Here is a 17,164-nt window from a genome sequence, read left to right as displayed (position 1 = left end):
ACGTTTTTTAGAAAACTTACAGGGCCAAGGAGGTTGCTCAGAGGGTTTTGCATGCAGGAGATCTGGGTTCAATCATTGCCCCGAAACCCTGGCACTGGGCTGGAGCAGTAGTACAGTGGGTAGGGCATTTGCCTTGCATGAGACTGACCCAGTATCTTGTATGTTTCTCTGAGCATTTCCAGGAGTAATTCTTGAGTGCAGAGTCAGGAGTAACCCTTGAGCATTTCCAGGGGTGACCCAAAAAAACAGAAAACAAAAACACCCTGGCACCACAAGGTCCCTGAGCAGTACTGGAAACAACCTCCAAGAACTATGTTGGGAGTTGCCCCTGAGCACTGCAGAGTATGATCCAAAAACCCATCACACCCAAAATAATGCAACATCTTGCAACTCCATCACAATGGGTATGTTAGCAGATCCCTTTATAGATGGGGAAATGGAGGCTCAGAAAGGTGAAGCGGAGAGTTGGGTATCATTCAACTTCTTTTTCATTGTTGTTGTTGTTGTTTAATTTTAGTTTGGGGATCACATCCAGCCATGCTCAGGGGTCACTCCTGCTTCTGCACTCAGGGATCACTACAGGTGGTGCTCAGGGGACCCATATGGGATGCTGGGGATCAAACCCGGGTCGGCTACATGCAAGGCTAGTGCCTTACCTGCTGTACTATCATCACTCTAGCCCTTTATTAAACTCCTCTAGGTTTTTATTCAAGACCTGGTGAGATATCCAGGTCTTCCTGATCCTGAAGCCAAGGCTCTTTGCTTCTGCCCTCCAATACCTGATGGAAGCGACTTGCCAGCTGCCTGTGTGATGGAGCCAGGAAGCGGACTCAGAGGCTCCTCATGGCTCCTCTCAGCAGGGCCCCCCTCTCTCTCTCTCTCTCTTTTTTTTTCTTTCTGGGTCACACCTGGCAATGCACAGGGGTTACTCCTGGCTCTGCACTCAGGAATTACCCCTGACGGTGCTCAGGGGACCATATGGGATGCTGGGAATCAAACCCGGGTTGGTCGTGTGCAAAGCTAACGCCCCTACCCACTGTGTTATCGCTCCAGCCCCAGGGACCCCTGCCTTGACTATTGTTTTTTTAAATATGTTTTTATTTGCGGGGAGGGAACCTTCCCCACCAGTGCTCAGGGGCCACCAGGATCCCCACAGGGGGTGGGCACCAGTGCTGGGGCTCAAACTCGAGCATTCTGCATGTACCCCAACCCTTTGAGCCCTACCCCATTCTTCCCCTGACTGTTGTGCTTTCCTAACCGACCGCAACATTTTCTCACCCTTTCCACAAGTACTCATATATTATTTAAACAATGAAAACCGCCTGTTAATGTGAAATAATTTTCTACAATATCCTAGGGACTTAACTTTTGTTTTTGTTTGTTTGATTTTGGTTTGGGGGCCACACCCAGCTGTGCTCAGGGTTCACTTCAGGCAGATTTGGGGAACCTAACGGGATGCCGGAGATTGAACCAAGGTTGGTCTCATGCGAGGCAAATGTCCTACTTGCTGGACTCTATTGCTCTGGCCCCCAGATTTCACCTTTGTTAAGCAAATACTGACACTGAGATCACAGGTGTGTTTAACTTGCACATAGTTTCTACTGTGAGTGTTATGCTAGAAAAGACAATCTTTCCTTGCCTGTAAAATAAAGGTAATAATATCTTAAAGTTATTAGAAACATATGCCAAATACCAGTAACAAAGAAGGGTCTCATTCTCCTAACTCTGAAAGAGCCTTGAATATGGCACTTTAAAAAAAAAAAAATCTCAGGGCTAGGACAAAGAGACGTTACTGGGGCCTGCTCGAGGCAATCGACGAATAACAGGATGGTTGTGATTGTGATGATTAGAAGCAGTGCATTTCATTGAGCCGGTAGGCAGCCCTTAGTTCAATTAGATCTCTGCCCTTCGTGCAATCTAAACATATTGGTACATATTTCTATTGAATAAATATCTCTATAGATTCAAATTTACAGACTTGAGTTTGAATCCCAGCTCCATTGCTTATTTAGCTGTCTGCGAACGTGTGCAATTAGTTAGCTCCCCTGAGTTTGTTTTCTGATTTGCAAAATGGGGTTACCAGCGTATGTCTTTACTGAGCAGCCAGAGATATGTAAAGCTCTTGGCCCAATGCCTGGCACCCAAAAGCTGTAATAAAGAGCAGTTGCTTTCACAATGTGTCACACATATTATTATGACAGTTACATTTCCAATATATTCTGGGCTTCTTCCAATTTCATAAACGTGTTCTATTTATTGCACAACACTTCTTTATTGGGCTAGAGTGATAATACAGAGGGTAGGGCATTTGCCTTGCATGCAGTTGATCTAGGTTTGATCCCCAGCATCCCATGTGGTCCCTCTAGCACCATTAGGAGTAATTCCTGGGTGCCGAGCCAGGAGTAACCCTTGAGCAATTGTGGGGTGTGGCCCAAAAACAAAAAGGAAAAAAAGAAAGAATTACAGGGCTAGAGAAATAATTCAGTGGGCATGAGTACTTGCTGGAGACCCAGGCTGTGATCCAAAAAACCACGTGGTCCGCCAAGTATGACCAAGAGTGATCCCCAAGCATAACGCCAGGCATCACGATCATGATCATCCTGTTGTTCGTTGATTGCCTTGAGCAGGCCCCAGTAACATCTCCTTTGTCCTAGCCCTGAGATTTTAAAAAGTGCCATATTCAAGACTTTTTTAGGGTTAGGAGAATGAGACCCATCATTGTTACTGGTATTTGGCATATTGGGTACGCCACGGGGACTTTGCCAGACTCTGCCATGTGGGCAGGTAACATTTGGTAGCATGCCAGATTGTCCAAAGTAAGAATGAGATAATAAGATGTCACAAGGCCGCAAATACAGCCACACACTTCTGGGAGCTGGGTTTTATAGTCAAAGGGTCTTGGCCATTGATGGGATTACACGGTGCCAGGGGGCCAGTTGGTGGGTGTGACCCCTGCCTACTGTAAGATGGAGGATCTGGGTGGAGGATGCTCAGCCCCAATCTGAGTAGGCTCAGAGATCTCAGCCCCGGGACCTGCATGCCTTTGTTCCTCTGCCAGTACCTTCATGCGTGTGGAGAGTGGTCTCAGCATGGTGGTTGCTGGTTCTGGAGGTCTTCGGCTGCCGGAGCTCTGCTTAGGACGGGGAGGGAAACTCAACCTGCCCCCCTCCACGGGCCTGGTGAGGACAGAGAGCCAGGCATAAGCCCCCATATCCCACCCAGAACCTCTTGGGTGTAGCTCTAAAACCAAATCAAATCAAGCCAAACCAAACCAACCAACAAAAAACAAACAAACAAACAAACAAAAACAGGCTTTGGAGTCAGTAGACAGCCCAGTAATTCATTTTCTTACTTACCAGTCATATATGGGTGACTGTGGCCAATGTGGTCAATCTCTGAACCTCAATATCCTTTCTGTAAAATGGGGTTAATCATTCCTACTTCTTACACAACTTGCAAGCATTATATGAGACAGTGTAGGGTCACACCCAGTCCAATGTCTAGAGCATATAGGAATGCTAAGCACAGCGGGTAGGGCGTTCGCCTTACAAGCGGCCAACATGGCCGACCCGAGTTCGATTCCTCCGCCCCTCTCGGAGAGCCCGGCAAGCTACCGAGAGTATTGGATATGCCAGACACAGTAACAACAAAGTCTCCAATGGAGACGTTACTGGGCCCGCTCGAGCAAATCGACGATCAACGGGAGGGCCTTTACCTTTACCTTTAAAGGCAATTCAATATTGAAATTAACAAGACGAATTTTGCTCTTTTCTGTACAGTGTTGTGATCATAACATTTAAGTATATGCATTGTACTCCTTTCTTGTCCCTCTCCCTAGAAGGGTGTCAGTAGCCTAGTACAACATCCCAGCCACAAGAAGGGTTCAAAGGGTCATCAAATCAGCAGCGTGGGATCCTGCTGATAAACCAGGGAAGAGATAAGGGGAAGTCACAGAACCAAGAGGAACTCCCCTTTCCTGTCTGACTAGGATTTGTTTGTCTTCCACACCCAAATGTTCCCTGCTGATATGAGGGTCTGTGGAGTATCTAGCTTTGATTGGCATCCTCAATACAGAGGAAGTAAAGTGCCCCTAGAATTCCAAGAACAGTTTTCTCCAAACAGCAAAGCCCCAAATATATTGCATCTCTTTCTGGCACCACTGGTTAGAGCCAAACATCATGGAGAGACTCCAGAAGTATGATGTCAGAGCCGAAGGACTTCAGAGAAAGAGGAAATACACAGCAGATTGTTCAGAGCATGGGTTTGGGGGCCTGAATCCTGGCCACACCATATGCCAGGACCTTGGGCCAGTTTCAGAGCCTCTTTAAAGCCTACTTTTCTAATTATAAAAATAAAGACAAAATTGGGGGTTGAGAGGGACAGGAAGATAGAATGGGGTTAAGCACTTGCCTTGCATGCAGCTGATGCTGCATTTGATCCCTGTAACCACATATGGTTCCAGGAGTGATCCTTTAGCACAGAGTCAGGAGTAAGGCCTAAGCATAGCCAACTGTGGCCCAATCTCTTCCCCTCACCCTAAAAAAAAAATGAAGCTGGGAACAGAGACATCGTTCAAGGAGACAAAGGCTGGAATGCATGATTTGCATGCAGGAGGACAGGGTTTGATCCCTGGCACCACGTGGTTTCCTGAGCATCATCAAGTGAGCTGGTGAGTAGTTCCTGAGCATGGCTTCAAAACCAAAAAAAAAAAAAAAAAAAGAATTATTGGACCAGGGGTATAGGTCACAGGACCAAAGTGCAAACTTTGCATGCGGAGCTCCAGGCTTGATCCCCAGTACTATTTGATTGCCTCAGGGCCCTGAGCACTGAGCTGGGAGTAACCTCCAGTGCCACGAGGTGGCTCCAAAACAAACAAAATATGACTGCATATGAAATGAGGTCATCTATTGTCAAATTCTTGGAACAATATTCAGAAGCCAGTATTGATAGCTACTATGATTTTTCTTGTCTAGCAGTGTTCTAGTTTTGAGATGGTCAGAAAGGAAGCACATGGGGGTTGGAGTGATAGTACAGTGGGCACGCAACCGACCCAAGTTCCATCCCCTTCATCCCATATGGTCCCCTGAACCTGTCAGGAGTGATCCCTGAGCACAGAGCCAAGAGTAAACCCTGAGCACCGCCAAGTGTGGCCCCAACCACCCCCGCTCCACAAAACAAAAGAGGAATCACACACTCATGAACTGCCCACTGTGTTAACCCCATTAGGGCTACTTCCCAGGCAGGGTCGTGCCAAAACTATGTCCGTTTTTGTGCCAACTGAGCTAGAAGGAGCAGCAACCCCCTAAGTTGTGGCATTTTCAGACTATGTGCAAAGCAAGGCCTGACTCCCACTTAGGTAATCCTCCCAAAAAAGAAAGTTCTTTCCTGCTGGCATAATTTATTTTGTAATTAACAGAGGCTAAGGAGGTCCTTGCTAATATTTTGGCCTTGAGGCACTGAATATAAACTTCTTAAAACATCTACAAACAAGGGTTTATTGTAAGCCAGTTATTACTTGCTGAATAGAACGCATTATTAGGGTCCCTAAGCAACTAGGGATCGGGTCACTGAGGTCAAGAACCTGGGGGCGGGAACGTTGGGCTTTTGAGCTCAGAGGACAAAGTGTCCAGGAGTGGAAAAGCTTCCAAAACTCAGCCAGGCTCCCAGGGTTTCTAATGTCCAGACCACCCCTTTGCTTGGGAGGTGCCTTTGCCTTGAAGTGTTCAGGGAGGGGCCTAGTGGGGCCTGCCAAGGCCTGGACAGCAGCCCCAGCTGCTGGTGACCTTCACATAAGCTGTCAGGTGGCTTTGTTTTATTTTCTTCTTTGTGCCTCCAAAGCAGGGTGGCCTCCCCTGCTTCTGGGTGGGAAGCCGAAGCGGGGGGCGGGGAGGGAGAAAGGTTTTCTCCCATCTCACAGCTGTGTTTATACTTCTTTGTCAGGAATTGTCTGGGGTCCAAACTTTCTTAGTTCTCTGTGTCCCCTTAGAGAACGGCTAGAAACGCTTTGGGCTTTACAAGAAGTGGGTAGGAGCCAGGAGGTTGCCATTCTTTTGTTTTCTGATTTTTTCAGGCCACACCCAGCTGTGCTCAGGTCTTACTTCTGGTTCTATACTCCTGGCAGGCTCTGGGGGGTGCCAGGGATCAAACTGGACTGAAAGACAATCGCCCTACCCCCTTACCAGCTGTGCTCTGACCTCGGGGGGTTGCCATTTGAAAAGGCTGGAAGCAGAGTAGAAAGGGTGCAGGTGAGTAGTGCAGAAAGTACTGTTTGCATTCTGGTCAACACTATCTCCTTTCCTTTCTACCAGTGGCCTGCAGACCTGCAGGGGACAAAGGAACACTCAGAACTTGCCTGCCACAGAAGGACTAGAATGTGTGATGTCAATCTAATCACTGGGTTGAACCAAAGCTTTCCTTGTGATGGAGAGATGAATGCACAGGCTTCCCTGGGCCCAGGGGTCAGAGGCATGGCACACCAACATCAGTAAGATCGGGGCTAGAGCGATAGTACAGCGGGTAGGGTGTTTGACTTGCACGTGGCAGACCCGGGTTCGATTCCCAGCATCCCATATGGTTCCCCCAAGCATCGTCAGGAGTAATTCCTGAGTGCATGAGCCAGGAGTAACCCCTGTGCATTGCCGGGGGGTGTGACCCAAAAAAATGCAAAAAAAAAAAATCAGTAAGATCCTGCTATGACATATGCACATTTCAGAGGATTTAAGAACGTGAGCATGGACATAAAGCTCTTCTCCTCCAGGGAGCGAGCGGAACTAGCATTCATCAGGACGCTAGTGTTGCTGGACTCTTGGCCAAGGCCGGGAGAAGGACTGCCAAGGCAAATCAGGGATCAGGTTTCAGAAATTAAACACATAATTTTATTTTTCCGCAACAGGGAGCTTTCAGAAAGAAAAAAAAAAAGAGAAGAAGAACCTCCCCTCTTAGGCTATTCAGCACACTTTGTCCAGTTTTCTTCAGCCCCAGAGGCCTCCAATTTAAGAGCAAGATGAGCAACTGGAAGCCAGAAGTGACACAGTTTATTTCTTTCCCCATTAACGGCCTGGGGGTGGGGATGGGAGGAGGGGGCTAGAAGCCTTAGTATTATTTTTCAAAGGTCCAGTTGTTGAGCCTTTGACAATTAATAGTTTTCCTAAAAATTTATAGGACAAAGACCTGAAGAGATGGAAAAGAGAAAAGAAAAAAAAAAAAGAAAAAAAAAAAAAGGCCGGAAAGAGCTGGCCTAAGATGAGCCGATAAGTGTCTTGGACTGAGGTCAGTTAAGAAACAGCCTGGTCCCGGGAAAAACTCTCCCATGTCAATGAGGAGGAACCAATTGGCAAACAAATCTGCCCCCAAGATGCTCACACTTTGGGGGGAATGTGGAGAGTTGTTTTTATAATCCTCCAGTGAGCAAGGATTACTAAACTGTGGGTCTAGTTCTCTGCCAAGTATGGCGGCAGATCTGAGAGAGGGGAATGGTGGGGCCTGAGAGTTAAAGTGGCACCGGAGTGCCAGGTCCAGGAGCGCTGGAAGGTTTGAAAAGGAGGGGGAGGTTGAACTGGCTGCACTATTCAGATCTACAACTTTAACATAGATCTTTTCTCTTCCTTCCTTTCTGGTGACTGTATTTTCTTGGTTGTTACAACATTTCTATGTGACTCTCCTACTCTTGTCACTTGGCATTCTTGTCTAAACCAATGTTGGCTCCCTCCAGTATGTTCATGGTTCCCAAGTCTCTCTCCAGGCTCGGTCCTGACACTCACATCTTCTAAATCTCTCTTTAATTGTTTTGGGTTTGGGGCTACACCCAGTAATGCTCAGGGGTTACTTCAGGCTCTGCACTCAGGAATCATTCCTGGTCGTGCTTGGGGAGCCAATGAGATGCCAGAGAACAAACCCGAGTCAGCCGCATACAAAACAAAAGTCCAGTCCTCTGTACAATCACTTTGGCCTCTGAATCTCTCTTTAGATAATCCATAATACAGGGACTGAAGGGATAGAACAGCACGTAAGTCCCTTGCATTGTAGGAAACTGACCTGGGTTCAATCCCTGGCACCTCACGGAGTCCCCTCCCTGTGTTCTGCCAGGAGTAAGCTCTGAGTGCAGATTCAGAAGTAAGCCCTGACACTGCCCGGTGTGTTGATGTGATGACCAGAGGTGGCACACACTTGGCTCCAGCGCTCACACATTTTAGCTATGGTATTCTTTGGGGTCACACATCGAATTGTGGTGACCACACACACTTCAAGGTTTGTAACTCCTTCAGTTACAGTGCACACGTTTGGCAAGGGCTGCGCCACTCTCAGTGCTTACATACCTGGTTGTGGTCTGGCCAGAAACTGCTCACAATGCTGATGATTACAGAGATCAGAGCCATCAGGGTCCAACAGCAGAACTGACAGGATCGCGCTTGGTTTGTGCAGTGGTGCTGGGGAAGGGACTCACAGCCAAACACTTGTAAGGCAAACAGGCTAAGGCACTGAGATATTCCTCCAGGCTCTGAGTCTTTTTATTTCTCTCCTTTTTTTCTTTTTATTTTAGGGGCGGTGCTCAGGGCTTACTCCTGGTAGTGCTCAGGGACCACATAGGATACTCAGGATTGAACCTGGGTGAACCACTTATAAGGTGCCTTACCTGCTGTACTATCTTGCTAGACTTCTTTTTGTGTATGTGTGTGTGTGTGGGGGGTCATATTTGGCTGTGCTCAGGGGACCAAATGGTATTCTGGAGATCAAAATGGGGTTAGCTGCTTGTAAAGCAAGCACCTTATCCATTGTACTACTTCTCCACCCCATTTTTCTTTTTCTTTTTTTTTTTTTTTTGGTCACACCCAGTGATGCTCAGGGGATACTCCTGGCTCTATACTCAGAAATTGCTCCTGGTTGTGCTTGGGGGACCACACGGGATGCCAGAATCAAACCTCAGTCAGCCGCATGCAAGGCAAATATACTACCTGTTGTACTATTGCACCACCTTCCCTCACTTTTTCTTTTTTATCCACCATTCACCCCAAGTCTTTTTTTGTTTTGTTTGGGGGCTCAGAGCTTACTTGGAGCTGCTCAGGGCTTACTCCTTGCTCTGTGCTCAAGGATCCTTCCTGATGGGGTTCAGGGGACTTAATGTGATACCTGGCAATGTGCAAGGTAAGCACCCTACCTGCTGTACTAGAGGGTCTTTCTCTTTTTCTTAACCCACATGCTTTTTTGCATTTTTGTTGTTGGCTTTCATTTTGGGGTCACACCCATACAGTTCTCAAAGGCTACTCCCAGATAGGTGCTCAAGGGTTGTTCCTGGTGGAGATCAGTTAAACCATATTCAAATTTATGCGGGCTGGAGCGATAGCACAGCGGTGGGGTGTTTGCCTTGCACGCAGCCAACATGGCCGAGCTGAGTTCGATTCCTCCGCCCCTCTCGGAGAGCCCGGCAAGCTACTGAGAGTATCTCGCCTGCATGGCAGAGCCTGGCAAGCTACCCGTGACATATTTCAATATGCCAAACACAGTAACAACAAGTCTCATGATGGAGACGTTACTGGGCCCGCTCGAGCAAATCGATGAACAACGGGAGGACCGTGCTATCTACTATTTATATATGCGATTCTTTTCAAATTTAGTTGCACAATGCAAGCTCTGGAATATTCTTAAAACTCTTGGAGTTTGCTGGGGCTGGAGCAATAATACAGTGGGTAAGGCATTTGCCTTGCACGCGGCAGACACAGGTTTGATCCCCAGCATCCCATATGGTCCCCCAAGCCCCACCAGGAGTAATTCCTGCGTGCAGGAGTAATCCCTGAGCATTGCTGGGTGTGACCCCCTGAAAAAAAAAAAGACCAGGTGAGGGTGGGGAAAGCCTCTTGGAGTTTAGGCCTGTATCTCTGGGCCCACCCAATTCATCTCTTGCATTCTATGTGATCCCCAGAGCCTCACCAAGGAGTGATCCCTGAGCTCAGAGCCAGTAAAAGCAGTGACTCCTGAGCAGAGCTAGGTATAGTTCCATTTTACATTCCCCCCAAAATATTCTGGTCTGGTGATATTGTACTATGGGTATGGCACTTGCCAACTTGCAAACAAGTTTCTCCCCTAGATGCTCACACTTTTTTTTCCTGGAATGTGAAAATTTGTTTTTATAATCCTTTAGTGAACAAGATTACTAAACCCTTGCTTGTGACTGACCCAGTTTCCATCCCAGCACACATAGGGTCTCCTGAGCCCCCAGGAGTGATCCCTGAGCATAGAGTCAGGAGTAACCCAAGTCCTGATTGAGCCCAGCTTGGTGTGGTTTCCCCAAATATAACAACAAAACCCAAAACAAAAAAATAAAATAAAAACAAACGAAAACACCAAGAAAACCGAATGAGAAATCTTAGGTGGCATCAGAACCTCAAAACAAGAAGCACTTTTTGGGGCTGGAGCTATAGTACTGTGGGTAGGGCGTTTGTCTAGTAGGCACCCGAATGGTTCGATTCCCAGCATCCCATGTGGTCCCCAGCACCGCCAGGAGTAATTCCTGAGTGCAGAGCCAGGAGTAACCTCTGAGCTGAGTGTGACTCAAAAAGAAAAACAAAACAAAAGAAAAAAAAAAGGAAGCACTTTCATTAAGCAGATGGTCTTTATCACTTGATTATGGAGCTGTCTCTCTTGTCAAGTTACCGTTTTCCCTTTGCAACTTATAGGTATCTTGTGAGGAGATACTCTGATCAACGGTCATTAATTCGAGTCTAAGTCACCAGGATAACCACTGACAAATAGGGAAGTCAGGTATAAATACTCCAAGGAAGATACCAGAGAGAGGACGGAGGTGTAAATCAGAGGTAAGGCGTTTGCCTTGCATGTGTCCGACCCGGGTTCGGTCCCCGGACTCCAGTAGGTCCCTGAGCACCGCCCAGAATGATCCCTGAGCCAGACCCAGGAGTAAGCCCTGAGCATCACCAGGTGTGGCCCGGAATCAAAAACAAGAAAGAAAGATACCAGAGCACATAGTAGGTGTCTGGGTGGGGGGTGGTAGGTGTGAGGGATCGATAGCCAGGCTTTTTCAAGTTAGTTTCAAATGGTGAAATGAAATGGCTAGTGTCCCTTGAGCGTGGGGACGGTGTAAGTGCCGAATAATGTCTTCCAGACACTGTAGACGGAAAGGAGCCCAGTGAGAGGGCGTGGCCCATCGCCGGCGGCGCAGCGCGCAAGCGCGGGGCGGGGCGGGGCAGAGGCGGGACCCGAGAAGGGGCGTGGCCTCGGTGCACTGGCGCGGGCGGGGCGGGGCTCGGGGGCGTGGTCTCTGCGCACAGACCGGGGCGGGACTCGGCGCGGGGGCGTGGTCTAGGCGCGCAGGCGCGGGGCGGGGCGGGTCTCGGCGCGGGGGCGGGACTCGGCGCGCAGGCGTGCTGGCGGTGAGTCCTGCGGCTCGGGATGGAGGGTGAGTGAGTAAACAAGCCGGGGCCGGCTGCGGGGCCGGGCCTCGCACCTCATACCCGGGGCTTGCGGAAGGGAGAGAAGGGGGCTTGGAACTGGGAGGAAGCCGCGGAGCTCACCGCCTACCCTGCCGCGGACGGGGGGGTGGGGAGTGCTCCTCCCCATCCGGAGCTCTGCGTGCACGGGGGTGACGGGGCGAGCGAGCCCCCAGCCTGGACCGCCGCTGGGGCGGGGCGGGCGGCGTGCCCGGGAGGAGGCGCGGCGGGGGCGGGCCGGGCCCGGGGCCTCCCGTTGGAGGGCCGGGGTGGGCGGGAGGCCGGGCGCCCAGAGCGCGCGGGTGGGCGGTGGCGCCTGCAGGGGCCCGGAGCCCGGTGGACTCCGGGTGCCCGGGGTCGTGCATGCAGAAGGCCAGACATGGAGGCTCAGCTGGCGAGCGCTGGGGAGGATTGGAGGGCGGGGAAAGAGGGACGTGACTTCGGCGAGCGGGCGCAGGCCGGGTGCTGCTGCGGATGCCGCGCCGCCCTTCCAGCCACCTACTTGCTGTTCGCTTGCCAGTCCGGACCTAAGAGGCTTTTCTCCACGTTTGGGCTCGTGCCAGATCCTCGGAATTCTCCCTAGGATCGAATGCTCTAACGGAAAGGGCTCTGAAGCCAAAGCGCGGTGGAACTGTGCTGCAAAACTTCTCCCCGCGACTGCGGAGAGATTAGATTGGGGGCGGGGGAGGGAAGGCACGTGGGAAGATGTCAGTGCGGCAAATGCAGCTTTGAGAGTGAGGTCTGGCTTGGTTTGGGGTTAGGGTTGGTTGTTTTGGGTTTTTTTTTTTTTTTTGGTCTTGTTTGGGGCCACATCCGGCAATCGACAAGCTCAGGGGCTTCTACTCCCGTCTTGGGGCGTGTCTCCTGGCTCCTGCAATGCCGGAGTGGAGCGCCGGGCCTCCTGCATGTGAAACATTCTTTGCGCGATCAGTCCCTTGAGTCATCTCTCCTGCGATCAGGGAATGTTGATGCATCGGGAAGTATAGAATTGTAAATAGAATGGCCTGGTGGGGATTCTCGGGCTGGAAGATGCGGGAAGGGCGCCAAGAGGGAGGAACAGCTGGGTAACTGGGTGTGTTCAGTATGTGGATTGCTTCCCCCGCATTTGCTGCTCAGAAGTCTTTAAAGGGAAAAGCCCCTCCCCCGCCTCCAACCTCCTACCCCCTTTGGTTTTAACTTTAGAATGGCGTTTCTTTCTTTCCTGTTGTTTTTTTAGTGATTTTTTTTTTTTTTTTTGGTTTTGCTTTTTGGTTATCGGGCCACACCCGGCGATGCTCAGGGATACTCCTGGCGATGCTCCGGGGACCAGATGGGATGTAGGGGTGGAAACCGGATCGGTTCTGTGCAAGGCAAACGCCATCGCCGTGGTACTGTCGCTCCCGTGACCTAGAATTGCGTTAACAGCCTGAGAAGGTGCTAGGTCTTTAAGCGTTTTCTGTTAGAGCTTGTCTATTTTTAAAGTCTTGGAATCTCCGGGGCTGGGATGGTGTGGCCGTGAGAAAAAGAATTGCCTATGTATATGGAAGACAGTACGTGTTAGGAGAGAAGTGCTTTCTTTTTACACATTTATAGTAAAGTAAAGGATGGTCTATGTATAAACGTGATAAACTACTATTGTCTAAGCTTATGCTAAATGTGTGAATTAACCTTCCCAGGGTAGGGATGTTCATTTTTTTTTTTCACTGTTGTACCCCAGGGACCAAGAATTTTTCCAGGCACACAGAAGATACTCAGTACTTATTGTGGTATAGACACATAGTGGGAAACCCTCTGGAAATGAGATCTAGGTCCTATTTCTGCTGTTAACTTGCAGAACACTTCTTTGTTGATCTTGGAACCTGATGCTGACACACAGTTTTAAAATTCCTGAGCCAGGGAGATGGTACCAATTTAAAAAAATTTTGGTCACTCAGCTGTGCACAGTGTATTCTTGGCTCCATCCTCAGGGATAAATCCTGGTGGGCTCAGTGGACCCTTATGGGGTGCTGGGAATCCAACCTGCATCCAAATTTGATCCCTAGCACTTCAAGATGTTGTCAGCATTGCTGTCAGTGACCCCCCCCCAAAAAAAAACCCACAAAACCCAGCACCTTAGCACCTGTGGGTGTGGCCCAAGAACAACAACAAAAGGAACCAGCGGTTTGGAGAAATAGCAGGGAAGGTACTTGCCTTGCATTCAGCCAACCTGTGTTTGATCCCCCTTCCCTGCCAGAAATGAGCCCTGAGCACCCCTAGTCATGGCCCAAAAGACAGAAAGAAAACCCCAGGGGTGTGTTGGAGAGAGCTCTAGGGCCCAAGCCCATTTACACATCAGCAAAGGAACCTTTTGGACAAACTGGCAGGCTACCGAGTGTAGCCTGCCCACACGGCAGAGTCTGGCAAACTCCCCGTGGCGCACCAAATATGCCAAATACCAGTAACAATGATGGGTCTCATTCTCCTAAAGAGCCTTGAATATAATCTCAGGGCTAGGATGAAGGAGACGTTAATGGGGCCTGCTCGAGGCAATCGACGATTAACAGGATGTTTTGTGATTTGTGAAAGGAACCTGTGCATAGCAGGCAAGCCAGGAGCAGCTCTTTGGACACTTCTGGGAAGCAACAATAAAATTCCTAAAGCATAAATGGCCTCTTTATTACGGTGTTATTTTAATTTTCTTTGAAACAATGCTCAATTGAGGAGCCTGGGCTTCAAACTGAAATTCTGCTCCCAAGAAGACTTTTGTGAGAAGGAAAAGGGCTGAGAAAATGTAGTTGAACGGAATCTCTCCTATCACTTACCTTGAATTAGCATGTCTTTTGGCAAGCATTTTAAATGAGTTGCCAACCACTTCTTTTCTTGTTTGCTAGTTGGGGACCACACCTGGCAATCCTCAGAGGTTATTCCTAGTTTTTGCACTGAGGAATCACCACAGGCAGGCTCAGGGAACCATTTCAGATGCCAGGGATGGAATCCCGGTTGACCCACGTGCAAGTACCCTCTGTACTATCTATCGCTCCAGTCCCAACCACTGTACTCTTAAAAATCTGAAATCTGATTTCTGAGACCTGTGGGTAAATAGTCCTTGCCCTTAATTTATGCCCATTGTGGAATATGTAACAATTTCATTCAAATATAATTTTCCCAAGGGCTAAAATACGGGGGTTAAGGCACTTTCCTTGCATGCAAATGATCTAGTTTCTTCAGTACCACATATGTTGTCCAGCACTGCCAGGAGTGATCCCTGAGCATAGAGCCAGGAGTAAGTGCCGAGTACCACAGGTTTTAACCTCCCTTCCCCTCCTCTTTTCCTGTCTTGGTATGTATTTTTAAAGTTTCTACTTTGTTGAGTTAGAACTTTGGTTTGAAACAGTAACACTAAAAACATTCTATTTCTACACAGGCTAGTTAAAGATTAAAAAAAAAAAGAACAAGAACTGATCTGGAAATAGAAGGAGGTAAGGTACCTTGTATGCGGCTGACCTAGGTTTGAGCCTTGGCATCCCTTATGGTCCTCTGTGCACCACCAGGAGTAGTTCTGGAGTGCGGAGCAAGGAAAAAACCCTGAACATAGCCAGCTGTGGCCAGAAAACAAATAAAACCCAGAAAAGAACGAAAACTGGGGACCAGGAGAGTCATTCCAGAGCACATGCCTATCATGTTAACCCGAATGGCCACATTGCCCTCTGCCTTTCTCCCATCCCCTCTGTGGAGCACGAGTTCCGGTCCTGGTGGCCCCTTCCTTCCGTCCTCAGGTCCGAGTATAAGTACAGCATTGCTAATGCTCTGCTGAATGTGACTCTTTTATAAGAAAGTAATAGTGATAAAGAAGGAAAAAAACAGAGAAATCTGATTTACCAGATGGGTTGGTTGGGGGAAGATTTACTCTTTGGGCCTCTATTTGTCACACTAAGTTTTCAGCTTAAAAAGTGAGTGCAGGGCCAGAACAGCAGTACAGCATCTAGGGCACTTTCCTGATGGTGGCCAATCCAGGTTTGATTCCCAGCACCCCTTATGGTCCCCTGAGCTTACCAAAAGTGGTCCCTGAGTGCAGAGGTGGGAGTATGCCCTGAGCAAAGCTGGTGTGGCCCCCAAAACAAAACCAAAAAAAAAAAAAACAAAAAAAGAGCACATTTTTCTCCTGTCCACATCACAGCCTAGCATGTATATTGCCTGCCCCCGCCTTTACATTTTTTTTTAAATTTTTATTAGTGAAACACCATGAGGTACAGTTGTAGACTTACAAATTTTTGTGCTTGGGTTTCAATTATGCAATGATCAAGTACCCATCCCTCCACCAGTGCCCATTCCGCCTTTACATTTTTCTACAAAAAACTATTTTACTGTAGGGGTTGGAGTGATTGTATAGTGGGTAGGTTACTTGCCTTACATATAGCTTACCTGATTTTGATCCCTGACATCCCATATGGTCTCCCAAGCACTACCAGGAGTGATTTCTGAGTGCAGAGCCACTGAGCATCGCCGGGTATGGCCCCCAAACAACTTAAAAAAAAAAACCTAAAAAAAAAAAAACCTAAACAAGCAAGATACCTCTTTTACTTCAAAAATTAGAGGAGTTAGAGAAATAGTAGAGTGGGGAGGGTGTTTGCCTAGCAGGTGACAACCCAGGTTCAATCGCCAGCATTCCAAAAGGTCTCCAAACGCCACCAGGAGTGATCCTTGAGCACAGAACCAGGAGTCAGCCCTGACTACCACATGGTGTGGTCCAACCCCCCCACCTCCACAAATGAGTATTGTTTCTGAGACATCTTATCCCTAAACAGTTTCACTGATGTTTTTTCATTTCCAACTAGTGACAGACTATATTTTAGTTTCTTTGAAGCTAATTGAGATCCAATTGTCTTGGAAAAGGGTTTCAAGTTTTTATAGCTTTCTTTGTGGAAATTTGTTATATAAATAAGGCAGTTCTTAGTTTCTATTAATCTTTTTTATTATTATTACTATTTTTTGGGGGGGTCCACACACAACAGTGTTCAGGGCTTACTCCTGATGCTGAGCTCTAGGAACACTCCTGGCTGCAAGGCCTTACCTGCTGTACTAGCTCTCCAGAACTATCAATCTTTTTTTTTTTTTAATTAACTTTTAGAGGGTAATTTTAGGTTTACAAAAACTTTAATAAGTTGTCACAGGGAGTTATTATAAGAGCCACATTGACTTTCCTAATATTACTGTCTTATATTAGTGTAAATGTAGACTTTTTACAGTTGCTGAGACAATACTGATCCAAGGAAGCCAGATATCTTATTGTATCTTTTTTTCATATTTTTCATATTTTAGGGCTGGAGCGATAGCACAGCGAGTGGGGCGTTTACCTTGCATGCGGCCAACCTGGTTGGCCCAGCTTTAATTCCTCCGCCCCTCTCCGGGAGCCCGGCAAGCTACCGAGAGTATCTCGCCCACACCGCAAAGCCTGGCAAGCTACCCGTGACATATTCAATATGCCAAACACAGTAACAAGTCTCACAGTGGAGACGTTACTGGGCCTACTGGAGCAAATCGATGAACAACAGGAGGACAGTGCTACAGTGCTTTCATATTTCAAAGTATTGTCCATTTTGTATTTGGTTGCTTGTCTATTTGAGTTGTAAGAGGTCCGAAAGGATCTAATTTAAAGTTTCCTGACCAAAATAGTATACATTTTACAATGTATTTCCAGCATTTAAGTGAACTTAATGAAAAGTCCTTAAGTAGTGATGACTTGGTAGTCACTGGAATATAAATGCTGT

At 48.1% G+C, this 17,164-nt stretch overlaps 1 protein-coding gene across 2 annotated transcripts in view; it reads left to right on the top strand.

The window, feature by feature from the left end:
- Positions 1-11,321: 11,321 nt before the first annotated feature.
- EZH1 (enhancer of zeste 1 polycomb repressive complex 2 subunit) overlaps positions 11,322-17,164 on the top strand; it is a 38,138-nt gene continuing 32,295 nt past the window's right edge. Inside the window, exon 1 of one of the 2 annotated variants that reach the window (XM_056126747.1) lies at positions 11,322-11,407. The gene's annotated coding sequence lies outside the window, so the exon portion shown is untranslated. The remainder of the gene's footprint in view (positions 11,408-17,164) is intronic. The other variant, XM_056126748.1, reaches the window with a different exon arrangement.

Source organism: Sorex fumeus, unplaced genomic scaffold (assembly GCF_029834395.1).
Source record: "Sorex fumeus unplaced genomic scaffold, SorFum_2.1 ptg000063l, whole genome shotgun sequence".
NCBI classification, from domain to species: Eukaryota; Metazoa; Chordata; class Mammalia; order Eulipotyphla; family Soricidae; genus Sorex; species Sorex fumeus.
The sequence above is the reverse complement of the archived record's forward strand: the minus strand, read 5'-3'. Positions and strand labels throughout refer to the sequence as shown.